General features: G+C 51.0%; 1 pseudogene; it reads left to right on the forward strand.

Annotated features, from left to right (window-relative positions):
* The first annotated feature begins 201 nt into the window (after window positions 1-201).
* LOC118587655 lies at window positions 202-779 on the forward strand (annotated as a pseudogene).
* The last annotated feature ends 13,438 nt before the right edge of the window (window positions 780-14,217 follow it).

The raw sequence follows: 14,217 nt of genomic DNA on the forward strand, positions 1-14,217 counted from the left end.
TGAGGACATTATTTCCTAATGGGAAATGCCACCACCAAAGGACATCCTCTATCTGCCCTGCCATCAAAGCTTCAATCTATCAGTTTGTCTCTTCATCCTTTGTGCCTTATTGACACTGTCTGGGCAGGATCCCCATCTTTCTGCAGGAGAAGATATTAAGAGGATGAAGGCCTTTCCGCTCGGCTGTTCTCCTGAGGCAGCCATGGTGCCCAGCCAGAATGGCATGATCCTGAAGCCCCACTTCCACAAGGATTGGCAGCAGCAAGTGGACACTTGGTTCAACCAGCCGGCATGCAAGATCCGCAGACCCAAGACCCGGCAGGCGAAAGCACACCGCATTGCTCCTTGCTCCGGTCCCATCAGGCCCATAATGAGGTGCCCCACAGTAAGGTACCACAGTTCGAGCTGGCAGGGGCTTCAGCCTGGAAGAACTCAGGGTGGCTGGTATCCATAAGAAAGTGGCTTGCACCATCGGCATCTCTGTGGACCCAAGGAGGTGAAATAAATCTACGGAATCACTATAGGCCAATGTGCAGCACCCCCTCCAAGCTCATACTTTTCCCCAGGAAGCCTTCTGCTCCAAAGAAGGGAGATAGTTCTGCTGAAGAACTTAAATTGGCCACCCAGCTAACAGGACCTGTGATGCCCATCCGGAATGTCTACAAAAAGGAGAAAGCCAGAGTCATCACAGAAGAAGAGAAGAACTTCAGGCTTTTGCCAGTCTTTGCATGGCGCTGGCCAATGCCCAGCTCTTTGGCATCTGAGCAAAGAAAAAGTGACATGCTGTTGGAGTATTGCAATAAATTTTCCATAAAGAAAAAAAAAAAGAGGATGAAGAACCCGAAGAGGAATGATTGCAGAGTGTCCCTGGACAAGGGACACTGGTTATGATGGGACCCTCACTCGGGAACACAGACCCAGGCAGAGAAGAAGGGGTAGAGTCTCTCTGGCTGTGAGGTAGGGGTGGAGGGGAAGAAACCAGATGGGTGTCCCAATTGGGCAACGACCGTCAGCACCACGGAGAGCTCCCACAACCCGCCGGCCTGCCAGAACCCAGTGGCACCTTTCTGCTTGAGACTAATACCTACTTCTGCTGGTGAGTTTCCAAAGTGCTGACCCTCCACAAGGCAAGCCCTCACCTTATCTGCATTCTCCTCACTCTGGCCTAGATAGATCAGGATCTCATGGCTCACGTGAGTATTGAATGATGGTCTCCCCAGAATACCTCTACCATGCCCCAGGCTGTACTTAGATCTTAGGGACCATCTTCTTATACTCTATTTCCTCTCCAAATTTTAATTTAACCAAACCGTCCTTTCTTCTCCCCGAAGAATCAATATTTTCTCTGTCTTTTGACACTTATTTTATTTTATTTTTACATGCGGCCTCCCAAAGGCTGTAATTTACAACTAATACCATACAATCAGAGACAATGGCTAGGCGCCCGTGAGCGGGAGCAGGCAGGCTCCCTGCCAGGTGCCCCCACCCCCTCTTAGGGGTACCCATAGTTGTAAGACCTCTGGGTGCTAAGTCCACAGGCAGCCAGGGGGAGACACAAGTCAAGACCTCAACTCTAATCGGGAAGACATAGAGAATAAATGTGAATGGGCAGGGTCCTCGAGAAGCTCGGGGGCATATGGGTTCCTGTGGAGGTCTGATCTTGGTGGAGAGACAGGTGGGGGGCTCGGATCAGGTGGGGTGCTCAGATCCCCTTACTGAGCTGGGTTCAGCTGCAGAGAACTCACCACTCGGGTACCAGGGCAATAACTCTGGCCTGCATCTCCTTAGTCCCCTCCTACCGCTCTCCGCCTCAGCTGTGCTGAGCCCTCGTGGTTCCCGCACTGTAATCTACAGCGCTGTTACTCTGTGTCAGTGATTTCAATCCTCTGATGGAGCTGGTGACAGCTTAAATGGCGCCATCTCCTCCCCATATCCACCAGGCCCTGACAAGGCCCCATGAGGGGAAGGAGAGTTTGCTAAGGTGGGGTTCAGACAGTATTTTCCAAGCTCCAGGGTGGCCAGGCTGCTATTCCTTGCTTCTCTGGAGGAGAGAGAGCCAAGCATGCCCTCTCCTTTCCCTCACCAGTGATCAAGGAGGGAAGATAAAACCCTCCATAAATCCCGAGGAAATAGAGTGTCTGGAACCTGGAATGTGTGCAATTCCACCTGCCGGCAGGTGAGAGGGGAGGGGAGGGGACAGGAGCTTGGCACCCAGGGGTCCATCTTTGCAGCCTGTGGTCTATGACAGCAGGAAACAAGATAGGCTTGGAACTCATCTGAGCTCGGGCCCGGTTCAGTCACTCCAGTCACCCCCAATGCTACCAATGTTTAATCACAACTCCCTTGGGTCCTCTTGCTTCTTCTGGAGTCCTCGCCACCACTCAGATTTTTCATCCCCACCTCATCTTTGCTCCGAAATTGGGGAAAGTGTACATATATTGGGGTACTAAGGTGTACAAAAGCAGGGCATGCTAAGCTTGTCAAGGGACAGACATCTTGACAGTGAGGCTGTCTTCTCTTTCTGGCACTGGGCTAAAGGTAGGGTACAGAGGCAGAAGGTCCAGTTGTCTGGTTCTCTGGTTTTAATGTCCTTAAGCCAGTAGGCTGGACAATATACCTGCAATGCATCCACAGAAAGGCCAGTCTGCCCCATCCAGCAAGGTCTAAGGCTGAGTTGGAGGGGGGGAGTCTTGAATGGAGGGTGAACATAGTCTCTGCACTGCTTGGACGGTATCAGGGGCAAAACTTGTTAGCACCATGAGATGGAAAAAATGCCATCCAGGGCTTGCACAAATATTAAGAGGCCCCTGCTCCAGATATAAGGGAAATCGCTAGAACAGAGCTCTAAAGGAAGGATAGGTAGAATTTTCTAGAAGAAAGACATGTGGAAAGGTAGGTATTTTAGCCAGAGAGAACAGCATAAATGAAGCAGTCCCTTAAAGGAACCAGACTTCAAGAGATGTAGGGAGCAGGCCGTGAAGCATGACAGAACTCCAGCTTAGGAAAGATAAACACTGATCTCATGACTTCTCCTTGTCTTGTGTGAGGAGACAGACAGACACCCTCTTCCTCCAGACATGGAAACCAAGGTTCAGTAGGGTTAACTGACTTGTCCAAGGTCAACAATTCTTGAGTGGCTGAGCTGTGAGATATGCCCAGGTCCTGCAGCCATCCCTCAGCTCTGACCTGAGCCAGGACTCAGGCTAAACTCGGCTTGTAGCTTGCCAGTCTCCTAAACCCTTGAAAATCCCTCCTGGGAGTAGGAAGTGTCAGAGGAGTAATTAAATGATTGAATGAGCAGGGCCAGCGACTGGAACGAGGCACCGGCCACACCAGGTGTCCTTCCAAATAGCCACATGTCCCCACGTGGGGGCTCCAAGAGCTTGTGCTGTAGGAGGCCTGTTTCCTGCCACAGTGGGAGTCAGGCTGAGTCAGCCCTCTGTGCATAACTACAGAACAGTGGGCTCAGGGCTCAGATGGGCAAACTGTTCCCTATGAGTAATCTGTTCCTGCCGCCACACTGCTCCATAGAGTTCATGGCCTGGAGGGTAGACTCAGGATAGACAGGTTTGTGGGGCAGCTGGGCTAGGGACAGGGGGGTGACTTCTCCAGGTCAGTTTTCAACTTGAACAGGTTCCTTGAATTGAGGCAAGCTTAGGGAGAAGACATAGCTGGGTTTTCTTCCCTTATGCAGATCTCTGACTCAGTGTCTTAGGCTAGCTCTCCCGCCACCTACCATCCCAACTGCATTAACGACTTTTTAATAAATTGAAAAATTGTTTCAATACCAGATGCGATCCTGGGACATTGTTCGTGACTGTATTGAGCTTAAGTCAAATGCTTTGCGTCCCCAAATCCAACTGATTAATAATTACGAGGAGCAAGTCTGTCTTTACTGTAATGTGTTTAGGAAAACTGATGGATTTAATTTTTTTATCGGCCAAAGTAAGAAAATGTAATCTTTCTGAAAGTATCTAATACAACAATGCACCATAATTAGTTTCTCTGGAAACAGGCATAATGGAATAGAATAATAAATCACTTCTCTCGTCCCTTCCCTCTGATGGAGAGAGATTTCCCCTCTGTGGGGCTGGGAATACAACAGGGAACAGAGTTGGTAGGGATGAGGTGGCCATGGCCCCAGCTCCTCCTGCCTGACTCAGCTGGTGCTGGGCCTACTTTTTCAGGGCCCCAGGGAACAGCTTCCTCATTTCCAGGCCAGACCCTAAGCATCTTTCAGAAGCCAAGACCCAGGCTGCAGGGTGATGGTGACTCCTGCCTGTCTCTCTAGCTAGACCCATATGAACTGCCTGCAATACCTCCCCTGTCTAGGCAGCCAAGATGAAGTGCCTGGAGAGGGCAGTAGTGAAGCATATTGTTTTGGATGAGGGTTTAGGGATGGATCCTGAGATGAGGGAGCTGAGGTAGGCCGTCAGAGGAGGGTACCTGATTCACAGCTGACATTGCTCATAATATCTAACTAACACTGGCCCTTAGCATAAGCTGTTGCAGAATGAAGAGAGAGGCTAAAAGGAGTGGAGGGGCCAGGGATAGACCCATCCCATCCCACTAAGAGATATATGGGGAACAGCTTACCCCCCCCCCCCCCCCCCCCCGCCCTCTAGCTGTGGTTTACCAGATAAAGTTCAGTCTTCCTGGAACTGACTCCTACTCGGAGGCAGCGCTGCCTGGCAGCTCCAACCTTTAGTCTCCATCCTCTGCATCCCAATCCTGGGTCAACACCCAAAGTGTGGACTGTTCCCATTAGGCTCTCGATTATAGCCTGCTCCCCACCCCCGGCCCTGACTGGCCGCAGGCCTGCAATCAGTAATGACAGGATAATTGTTTGTTTTATTGATCATGGCTAGTCTTCTGTGGCTCAGTGATAGATGATGTGAGAAGAGCCACACCCTCTCGGGAGCAGGCACCCTCACACTAGAAGCACAAGAGATGGTTTTATTTAGACCTATCCTCACCTTCTCACCTGACTTCTCCCTGCTCTACGGGATCGGAGCCCTGAGCCTGAGCCCTGGTCCCCCAGATCTGCTGCCCAATTCCCTTTTCCTCTCCATTCTCTAGCCTCGATTTAGTCCCACAGCTCAATCTGCAGGGGACCCTTACCCAAGCTAGAGGTTTGGAGGAACAGTGTGTGACTCAGGTACTCCAGAAGGTGTGCTACAAGGTGCAGTCTGCAGACTGCAAGGTCCAAAGCTCATCACTAGCCAATAAGCTGGTCCCTCAGTGGCCACCTCGCTTACCCTCCTTTGTCTTGGCCTCTCCTCCGAGGCTGCCTCCCTCGCCTATCCCGTGAACTTCCCTCTTGAATTCTTTACACTCCCGCAGCTGGTTTCTGTCTCAGCCTCTCCCATGGTAATCCACATCACATTCTGACCAGTGCACTCCCTGAGCCAGGTGAAGCTGCTCCCTCCCAGTTCATTTCCAGGAGGCTCCTTGGGAATAGGACAAGTGCTCACATGCTGTTCTCTCACAAGCCCCGCCCCCTAGACCTCTTCTCTAGGAATCCTTGAGCCTCCTTGCCTGTCCACCTGAGTGTCTTTTACATGTGGGAGCCAGCAGAGAGCAAAAAGCCCAGACAGGAAGATTATGGACAGACATCTCATTTCAACCCTTGTGATCCTGCTGGACCAGCGGGCTGGAGAGAATGGGTATACAGGACTGGGAAGTGAAGGAGAGGAGGAAACAGGGGAATTGGATGCCCTTGTCACATTACTCTATCACCTCGCTTCAGACTAAATGTAGGCGTGCACCTTTCTGCCCCCTAGTGGTCAGACGGGGCTGTACCTCTGGTTCTAGCCAATGAGCGTGGTAAGCAAAATCTGTGCTATTTCTAAGGGAGTCAAATAATTCATCAGCTGGTGTGAGTCCTTTAGGGTCCCTGTCTTCATCTGCCATAACAACAGTCAATCTTTGAGGCTTAGCTGTTTGGTCAGCCTGCTGTCCGTGTGAAGACGGCATGGAGCAGAACCTCAGCTGACCCATGAAGGACATGGAGCCAGGAGAAGAAATAAACCTTCATTGTTTTAAGTCACTAAGATTTAGATGACTGTTATTGCAGCCTAACTGAGTCCATCCTGACTGGTGTAAGAGGGAGCATAGGCCTCCTAGATGAATCAGTTCATATTCAGGGAGGCTGGGTCCTCCACTGCTTTAATGAGCATACTTCTCTACTCCTTGGCCTCCCTACCAGCGACCTGTCTGTCTTTGGGGACTGTGAGGAGAATAAAATAAGGGGACAGTGTGAAATCTTTGAGTCATGGAAGAGTGCACACAGTGTAGGTGGGGATGATGGCAGTGAATTAGTGAGTCCTGGTTGGGAGGTGTTGCTGCCACTGTGAAGGTGACAGCAATGTAGTAATGGTCACAGTGACCATGACTATGACAATAACAGCAACACTGAGCTGCTAGTAGTAGCGTTGGTGATGCTATTTGGGCTGGCAAAGGGGACACAGATGGCAATTGAGTCCATTCCTGTTAGCTTCACCAGGCACTGATTTTAATGAGGGCCCAGGCAGAGCAGTGTGCACATAGCCTTGGATGGATGGAAGGCCGGGAACATTGATTAATTACCTCCACTGGACTGGCTAATTGTCCACTGATCTCTGCTGTTCTAACGCTCAGCCTGTCTGGTCGTGGCAAGCCTTCCAGAGCAGGAGTGTATGGTGTCAGGGCAGAGGTTGCCAGATCTGCCAGACCCAAGACCTCTTTATTTGCCTTAGATGAGCCTGTCCCAGTGGGTCCAGGGCAGGCTTTTCCTGGGGAACTGGGTGCTCCCTGACTGGGCAACTGTACAAAGCATCAGATGGTGTTTTCTTAAAAGCTGATGGGTACAATATGGAGTTGCCGTGTGCCAATGGTGTGCTCTGTATGCAGACTGAAGCATTGGGGGTGGGGTGGCTAGGGGATGGCCAACTCTCCGCTGCGTACAGAGCTCAGAAAAACAGCCTTGACTCCTATCAGCCCCTTTGTCCTTTCTATTCAGGACCTCTTACCAGGCTAGGGGGTCGGGGGGGGGGGGGGACGACACCATGGATTCAGGGATGATTGCCCTGGCTTGCTCTTGAAGGGTCTTTGGCTGCTAGAGGAGGAAGTTCTGGACCAGACACATGCAGGGTGATGTGTATAACATGGTTATCTGAGCAACCAGGGCAGAGTAAGTCTCTGGCTATAAGTATTCCCATCATCCAGACTACTTCCCTGATAGTGATGGGCAGACTAAGGTCAAAAATGGGTGGGTCGGGTCCCAGTCACACAGGGAGGAGCTGGGCCAGAGCTGTGTTCCTGCCTCCCACTCAGGACCCCCCTCAGTCCCTTGGGACTCCTCGAATTACACCCGAGTGTTTCCTTCATTCCCAGCTCTATTTTTTGCTGGAAGCTAACAGTTGAAAATGGCAGGGGAGGGAGAGGATACCCAAAAACAAAACAAAAACTTACATTTTTATTTGTGCTGAATTGGCATTTCTGTCATCCCAATTTGAGGGGCTTGGCTTGTCTGCTCTGGGGGCGGTGGGGGAGGGAGGAATGCCTCCATTTAAGAGCAGAACTAAAAGAAAAACATCCACAGGCCCCATTTCACTGCGCCAGACACGATGAGCAAACCATGGTCGTTAACATGATAAAAGTCACTTTGTCTGGGTGTAAAATTCATTTTTCCCCATTTAGCACATGGTGCGTTTGCCTCCTGCTGCAGTTCCTAGGCTGCAATCTCTTGCCAAGGATGTCCCGAAATTGTCCCCATTCCCTGGGCATGGTACCTAAGGTCTAGACCTAGCAAGACAAGGACCCCAACTCCCACTGTATAGTGATTCCTTAGACCATTAGGTAGCTCCCCCACCCCTGTAGCCCTCCAACCCTGCCAGGCCCGGAGGATACCTGGCAGGGTAAATAAGTAGGGCCTCTGAGGACCCCAGGGAGCTCCAATTGGCTGGGTTTGTGGTCGGTTCTGTCATAGAGCATCTGTAGGAGTTTTCCCTGCCCACCATTTGCCCCTCAACCTTTGCCTGCACTTTGTCAGCCCCGGGGTACTGCCCTCACCCCATTCCTGACTCTCAGGACAGAGAGTTAACAATGTCCATCTCGGGCAACTGAGTCAGGGCTCATACCTACCACACCAGGGCTGAGAGTTCACACTCCAACATTGCCTGTGCTGGTACCCAGCAAGGACAAATGTCTGGGTTGAGGCTGACAGCCTGGGTTCTCCTCCTAGCCGGCCTTACAGTATAGTAGAGGTGTTTCTTCACACTTAGACTACATAGTGACATGGACCAGACTTTGAAATCTCTCCCAACTCCATCCATCCCCAAAGTTTGCTCAAACATCTTTCATTCTTGTCTTTTTTTTTTTTTTTCCCTTTCAGAGCTGAGAATCGAACCCAGGGCCTTGCACTTGCTAGGCGAGCGCTCTACCACTGAGCTAAATCCCCAACGGGACATCTTTCACTCCTTAGCCTGGACTTTTAAAGGGACCCAGCACTGTGCAGCCTTTTGGCTATGAGCCAAGGGACAAACAAGCAGGAATGTGGAGTCCTCCCGTCTCTCTGCTCAGAAAGCCAAAGAGGATCTCCGACCTTGCTGAGGCCCTCACCCTGGCTCCTTCTATAGTGACTGTGCTGGGCATTGCTGGGCTGGGCTGTCCTATTGCCCTAAGTGGTCCAGAAAAGCCTGGGAGCTGAGAGTAAGCCTGTGGGTCACATACAGCCCAGAGTTCCTTTGTGTAGCCTTGGCTGTCCTAGAACTAGCTCTGTAGACCAAGCTGGCCTCCAACTCACAGAGATCTGCCTGCCTCTGCCTCCCAAGTGCTGGGATTAAAAGTGTGAGCCACTGCTGCCCAAGGCCAGCACAGAGTTCTTTTAAGACCTGTTAACATAAAGAAGGACAAGTCAGGATCTCCGGCCCCCACACCTCAGCTATGGAGGATCGGACTACCTACTGATAAAGCTTCCTATGGGCAAGGCATCAGCCACAGTGCCCCTTCTGGAGAAAATGAATCAGCAGACCCGTAGGAGAAGATGTGGGTTCCAAAGAGGGTGTGTTTTAGTCCTGAGAAGGACTGGGGATGGAGCCCTTAGGTCACAAATCTCACCTAGTCCTGGGTCAGGCCTGGACACAGGGACCACTGAAAAGGCAAACTGGATCTGCCAGACAGCCAGGCAATGCCCTGTCGCTTTAGTTGGAGCTCTAGGAAAACCTGGACATTGAATAGGAGTCCTGATGTCGATGGAGTGCACCAGCAGGTCACAGGGGCAAAAGGACATGCTGGATGTTCTTCCTTTTGTTATATTTATTTATTTGGTGGTGCTAGGGATGAAAACCAGGGCCTTGCAATGCTAGGCAAGGCCTTTATCACTGACCTACATCTCAGCCCCTGGAGCCCCTTTAAAGAGAGTATTGCAGTCTCCACGTGGACTTTTCTGGAAAGAAAAAAAAACAAAACAAACAAACAAAAAACAAAACCAGGACTCTAGCGAGGCTATGATCCAAACTCAGGGACAACAATAAATTGTTCCCTCCCATCAGTCTGGGACAAGGGAGTCCCTGTTCACCACATACCATGATTCACATGTGGCTACTTCAAATATCCCTGGACTGAGAGTCAGAGCACAGCTCTCAGTGTGAGTGCCTGGGGAGCTACCAGGGCCCCAGCCCTGGTGTCAGGGTGCGGGAGACGAGGCGCAGTGCGCATGGCGGGTGGGGCCAGCAACAGCTGTTCACTTACTGAAGCTATTTTATAATATTGCCGGAGCTTTTAAAATAATCCCATTTCTGCAGAATATTCCCAGCTAATTGGAGCTGTCTCTTTCTTATTAAACAGAAAGGTTATAAAAATGTGTGTTGAGGGTTTAAGAGCAATACCTCTCGGCTGCTCTGATTGTTATGACAAGGATCACGTACCGGAAGCCTGTGCTTGGCAGGCTAGGCCAGGCAGGCTCTGGTAGCTGGGCTGGTGTGGAGCAGGGGCAGAGGCAGGGGCAGGGGCAGGGGCAGGGGCAAGGACAGGGTCTGGCAGACTCTCCCTGTGGCACCTTGCACAGCACAAGCATGAGGAATGGCAGCCCTCCACAGAACAATTGCTCTCTAAACACTTAGGCGCTGTGACAGGGCTGTCCATCACCCAGGCCTCTGACTGGGGGAATTCGAATAATTTACTGAGAGTCAGAGGGAAAAAAGGGGGAAGTGATTCCAATTAGCTGAGCCAGGAAGCAGATGAGCTCGTCAGGACCTCAGCTCTGGGAAGATGAATAAACAGCCTCTGTCTGCTACATGATGGGGTGCAACCCCACCCCAGTTTCGGCAACTAAGAGATAAGCAGGCCCCAGAGAGCCAAGAACCCCACATTCTTCAAATGGGGATGTGCAGCCTGTAGCTACAAAAAGTTTATCCCAAGGTCACCATGGAAGGGTAAAACTGACAGTTCAGATTCCTCAGGCTGAGGCCTGCCCACTACATACCTTTCCTTGTACCCTAGTCTGGTACAAGGGGTTCAGTTTGACTCTGTTCTGGGAACCTTGGGAGCCCTTCACCCTCTCCACCAGAGCAACCCCATTTCCATCTGTCATGTATTGGGGGTCTACATCAATTTTAGTTCTAAAATAACTTTCCTGTTGCTTAAAAACTGGGTCTTTGAAGAGGACAAGCTGACCTCTGGAGATGTCCTTCCCACTCGGCTGTTGCCCTATCTGACCATGTTCTCTGAGAAAATACATCAGTCCCAGGGACTCTCCCAGTCTTCTGTTAGAGCATTCTAGACTGACCTGAACCCCACCTCCTCTTCCTATTCCCATATTCCTCTGTGGGGAACTTCCTGTTCTGGCTCCCTTCCCCTGGGCACCCAGGCAGCGGAGATGGCTCTGCTTACCGTCCTCACCTTTAACAACCAGTTACTCTGTCGTCGACCCTGGGCCTACCTCTGGCTTGGGGCTCAGTTCCACATTGTCTGGCATGTGCCAGGCATGGCTCACCACCTCAGACATTATGTGCAGGAGTGGGGACGGTGTTCATGCCCATCATGAACCTGGAGGGCATCGTGAGTATACACTTTCCATGAGTGCTTCGGAACTCAGCATAGGTCAACCCCCAGTAACCTACCAGTAGCTCCAGGAGGAAGACCAGGGCCTTAGTGAGACCATTTTTCCTCCAAGGAGACTGAGGTGCAATGATGTTAGGCAGCAAGCTCAAGGTTACCTGGGTCCGGTAAGATGCTTCCCTGACCATGAATCAGAGCGAGGCACCAGCTTGACTGTCCTTTCCACCCTGTGCCCATGGGACAGTTCTCCCATGATTTGCAGCCACAGATTGGTGCAGTACTGCCGCCCACCTGCCGCCCGGCTGCCGTGCTTCGGTGGGGTGGGCTCCTTCATCACAGGGAAGCTCCGCTCCTCTCAACAGCGCAGACTTTACATGCTTCGCTGGCTTTCTCTGGGGCAGATCTTACCTCAGTACCTTTTACTAGCTGCCCAAGGTTCTCTTCGCTTGAACCATCCTTTCTTCCACCCCCAGAAAGCCTCTCCATATGCCAGCCACAACAGGAATCCTTATGCTCATGTTCCTCAGAACACAGACATTCAACTCTGCTGTGCTGGGGTCCAAGGAAGGGCACACATCGGGCAGAGGGGTCGGGGGAGTGTTCAAAAGGCTTTTGACTCATCCCTCACCAACCACATGGCATCGAACCCCCAACTTTCTTCTGAGAAGCCCAGCCGACAGGTACCTTAGTAGAGCAGGCAGAGCAGAGAAGCTTAGAAGAAGCAGGGGATGTGGGGAGGGTAGACTGTTGGATCATCTGTAAAACCCAAAGGCTGCACCGCCACCCTGGGAGCAGGCAGGAAATGCTAATTTGCATGCCATGTGCATAGTTTTGCATATTGAGATAAGATGGGCCTATTAAAAAAAAAAAAAAAGATTACAGCATGCTCCTCCTGCATTAATGCAAGAGGAGCTGAATCGAGAGTCTGAGCCTATCTACCACCTCCCAACCAGCCTAAATAAGTCACTGGCAGCTCTGAGCCTCAGTTTACTGATCTGCCCAGTTGGGCTAATGCTATCTACTCAGAGCTCTTTTGGAAATTAGAGATCTGGTTCCATCTTGGTAGGCAGTGAAGATGGAGGGATCGGAGCAGAGGAAAGGAATGGTGGTTAGAATCACTCTTACCTTTAGGAAGGAATATCTAAGATTCAATTTAAAAATATATGCCTGTGTGACAAGGAACCTCCAAAGATGTCACTGACCTTGTTTTGTGTTGCCCATCTACTGCTGGTCATGTGGCCTGCCTTTAAGAGTAGTTTGTTTCCCAGTGAGACTCCTTTGGAGAACACTAAATTTTCCTTTGCGTGTGGTTATCCATTGGAGATAGGGATGGGGCATGTGGCCGTTTCTCCATCCAGCTCTAAGACCATCTGATGCAGACCTGTGCAGGCCCTGTGCAGTTCTCTGTGAGTTCGCGCGTGCATTGGTCCTGATGTGTTTCGAAGGCCTTGTTTCCTTGGTGCCCTCCACGTACTCTGGCTCTCACACTCTTACAACTCAGTGAGGGGAGGTAAAGTCTCAAGACACTGCCAGGAGCAGATCTAGAGGAGGCAGTCACACAGGGTTCTGAGAGCAGGGTCCAACCTCCCTCCTAGGGATCAGATCTATAGGACTGCCAGGCCCAACTAAGCAGTAGCAAGCAAGAGGTGAAATATTATCACAGTTATTTATTCCCTCATCCATACTTGCTAATGCCTAACCCTCTGAGGTGCCTGGGCATGGCTGGCATACCTACTGTCCCTTGGATGGAATCCCAGCTCCTTTCTTGTCTTCTGTCTAAATTACTGCTAGCGAACTCTGTCTAGGTAGGGTCTGCTCTCAGCCACCCCATGGCAACCGGGTTGGGTAAAGACCTCTGTGACTTATTGCAAACTTTTGAGTCCACATCCTGGTCCTTCTTCTCCCTGAGGCCTCTCTTTCAGCGAGTCTCTCTCTTCACCTCTGCCTCCCTAAATCTCCTCTTTAGTGATCAAGCCCCTCAGCAAGATAGTGCTCATCTTCCAGACAGGGCCAGAGGGAACTTCCCAACAAACTAGTGGGAGTCATTAGGTAGAAGCCTCCTTATTCTCCCTGTTCCCATCTTCCTCCTTAGTAAGGCCTCCCAGTCACCCATTCCACCTTCCTGGAGCCTAAAAAAGCCTTCTGATAAGCTTACTGAGCATGAAAACAGCCATCTCTGACCATCTGGTAAAGCCATCTTTGGCCCCACATCAGGATCCACGGCATAGGCTGTGTATTGTCTTATAGATGTCACTGTTTATTGTGTGACTTAAGGCATCACCTAGAGCGTCTCTGGGGCTCATTTGCCCAGTTATGGTAAGGAGTGAGAGTCCGCAGAGGTACTGCTGTTCTTTGAAAGGGATTCTGAGGCTTGGTCATCTCTAGTGACCGAGGTGTTTCCTCTGCCCACATTCCAGACACAAGTAAGGTAGGACCCAGAATTCTTGCAAGCCGTGATTATTCCTGGACTTGTGCTCTGGACAATCTCCTCTTCTGAACATCACACCTTCTGAAGTAGCATGTGCTTCGGATCACACTGTCCTTCTCTTAGCCAGCCTGCCCCAGGGAAAACACTGAGACAAGGCCTTGAACTTTCCCCTTTTTCCTAACTGGGTTTCTCTCATCCCTCCCATTTCCCACCACACACACTGCACGGCATGTTCCATTTGCCAAAATGGGCACTCCTTCCAGCCAGCAGAGAGAGTGGAAGTGTGTTTCCACGCTGACTGGAAGAGCGCCAACCCTGTTGGCTTTGCCCCTTTGTGTAGCCTGAAGAATCAGAACTCTTGGCCCTGTCACCTGCCCCAACAGAGCCCATTTCTCTTGAGTGCTACTCAGACCCCACCGAATCCCCTAGGCAACAGAGTAGCCTCCAGTGTGGCAGACCTTCCCCTGCAGACCCTGTTCAAACAGTCCCTTCCTGGGTCAGCATCACTGAAGAATTCAGAGTTAGCTGGGGATGTAGCTCAATGGTAGGACATCTGCCAAATGTGCACAAGGCTCTTGTTCAGTCCCTGGTACCGAACAGCAATAACAGCGTTTCACAGGAGCTGGAGCTAGAGAATCCTTCCTCCTTAAGAGGGCTTAAGGACGTGTTAAATAACAAGAGTCCTAAGTTCACTTGGAGTGTGTGTCAAGTTGACGGGTTCTGGGACAACAGACTGAGAGGACACTCCA

This window comes from Onychomys torridus, chromosome 7 (genome assembly GCF_903995425.1).
Source record: "Onychomys torridus chromosome 7, mOncTor1.1, whole genome shotgun sequence".
Taxonomy (NCBI): domain Eukaryota; kingdom Metazoa; phylum Chordata; class Mammalia; order Rodentia; family Cricetidae; genus Onychomys; species Onychomys torridus.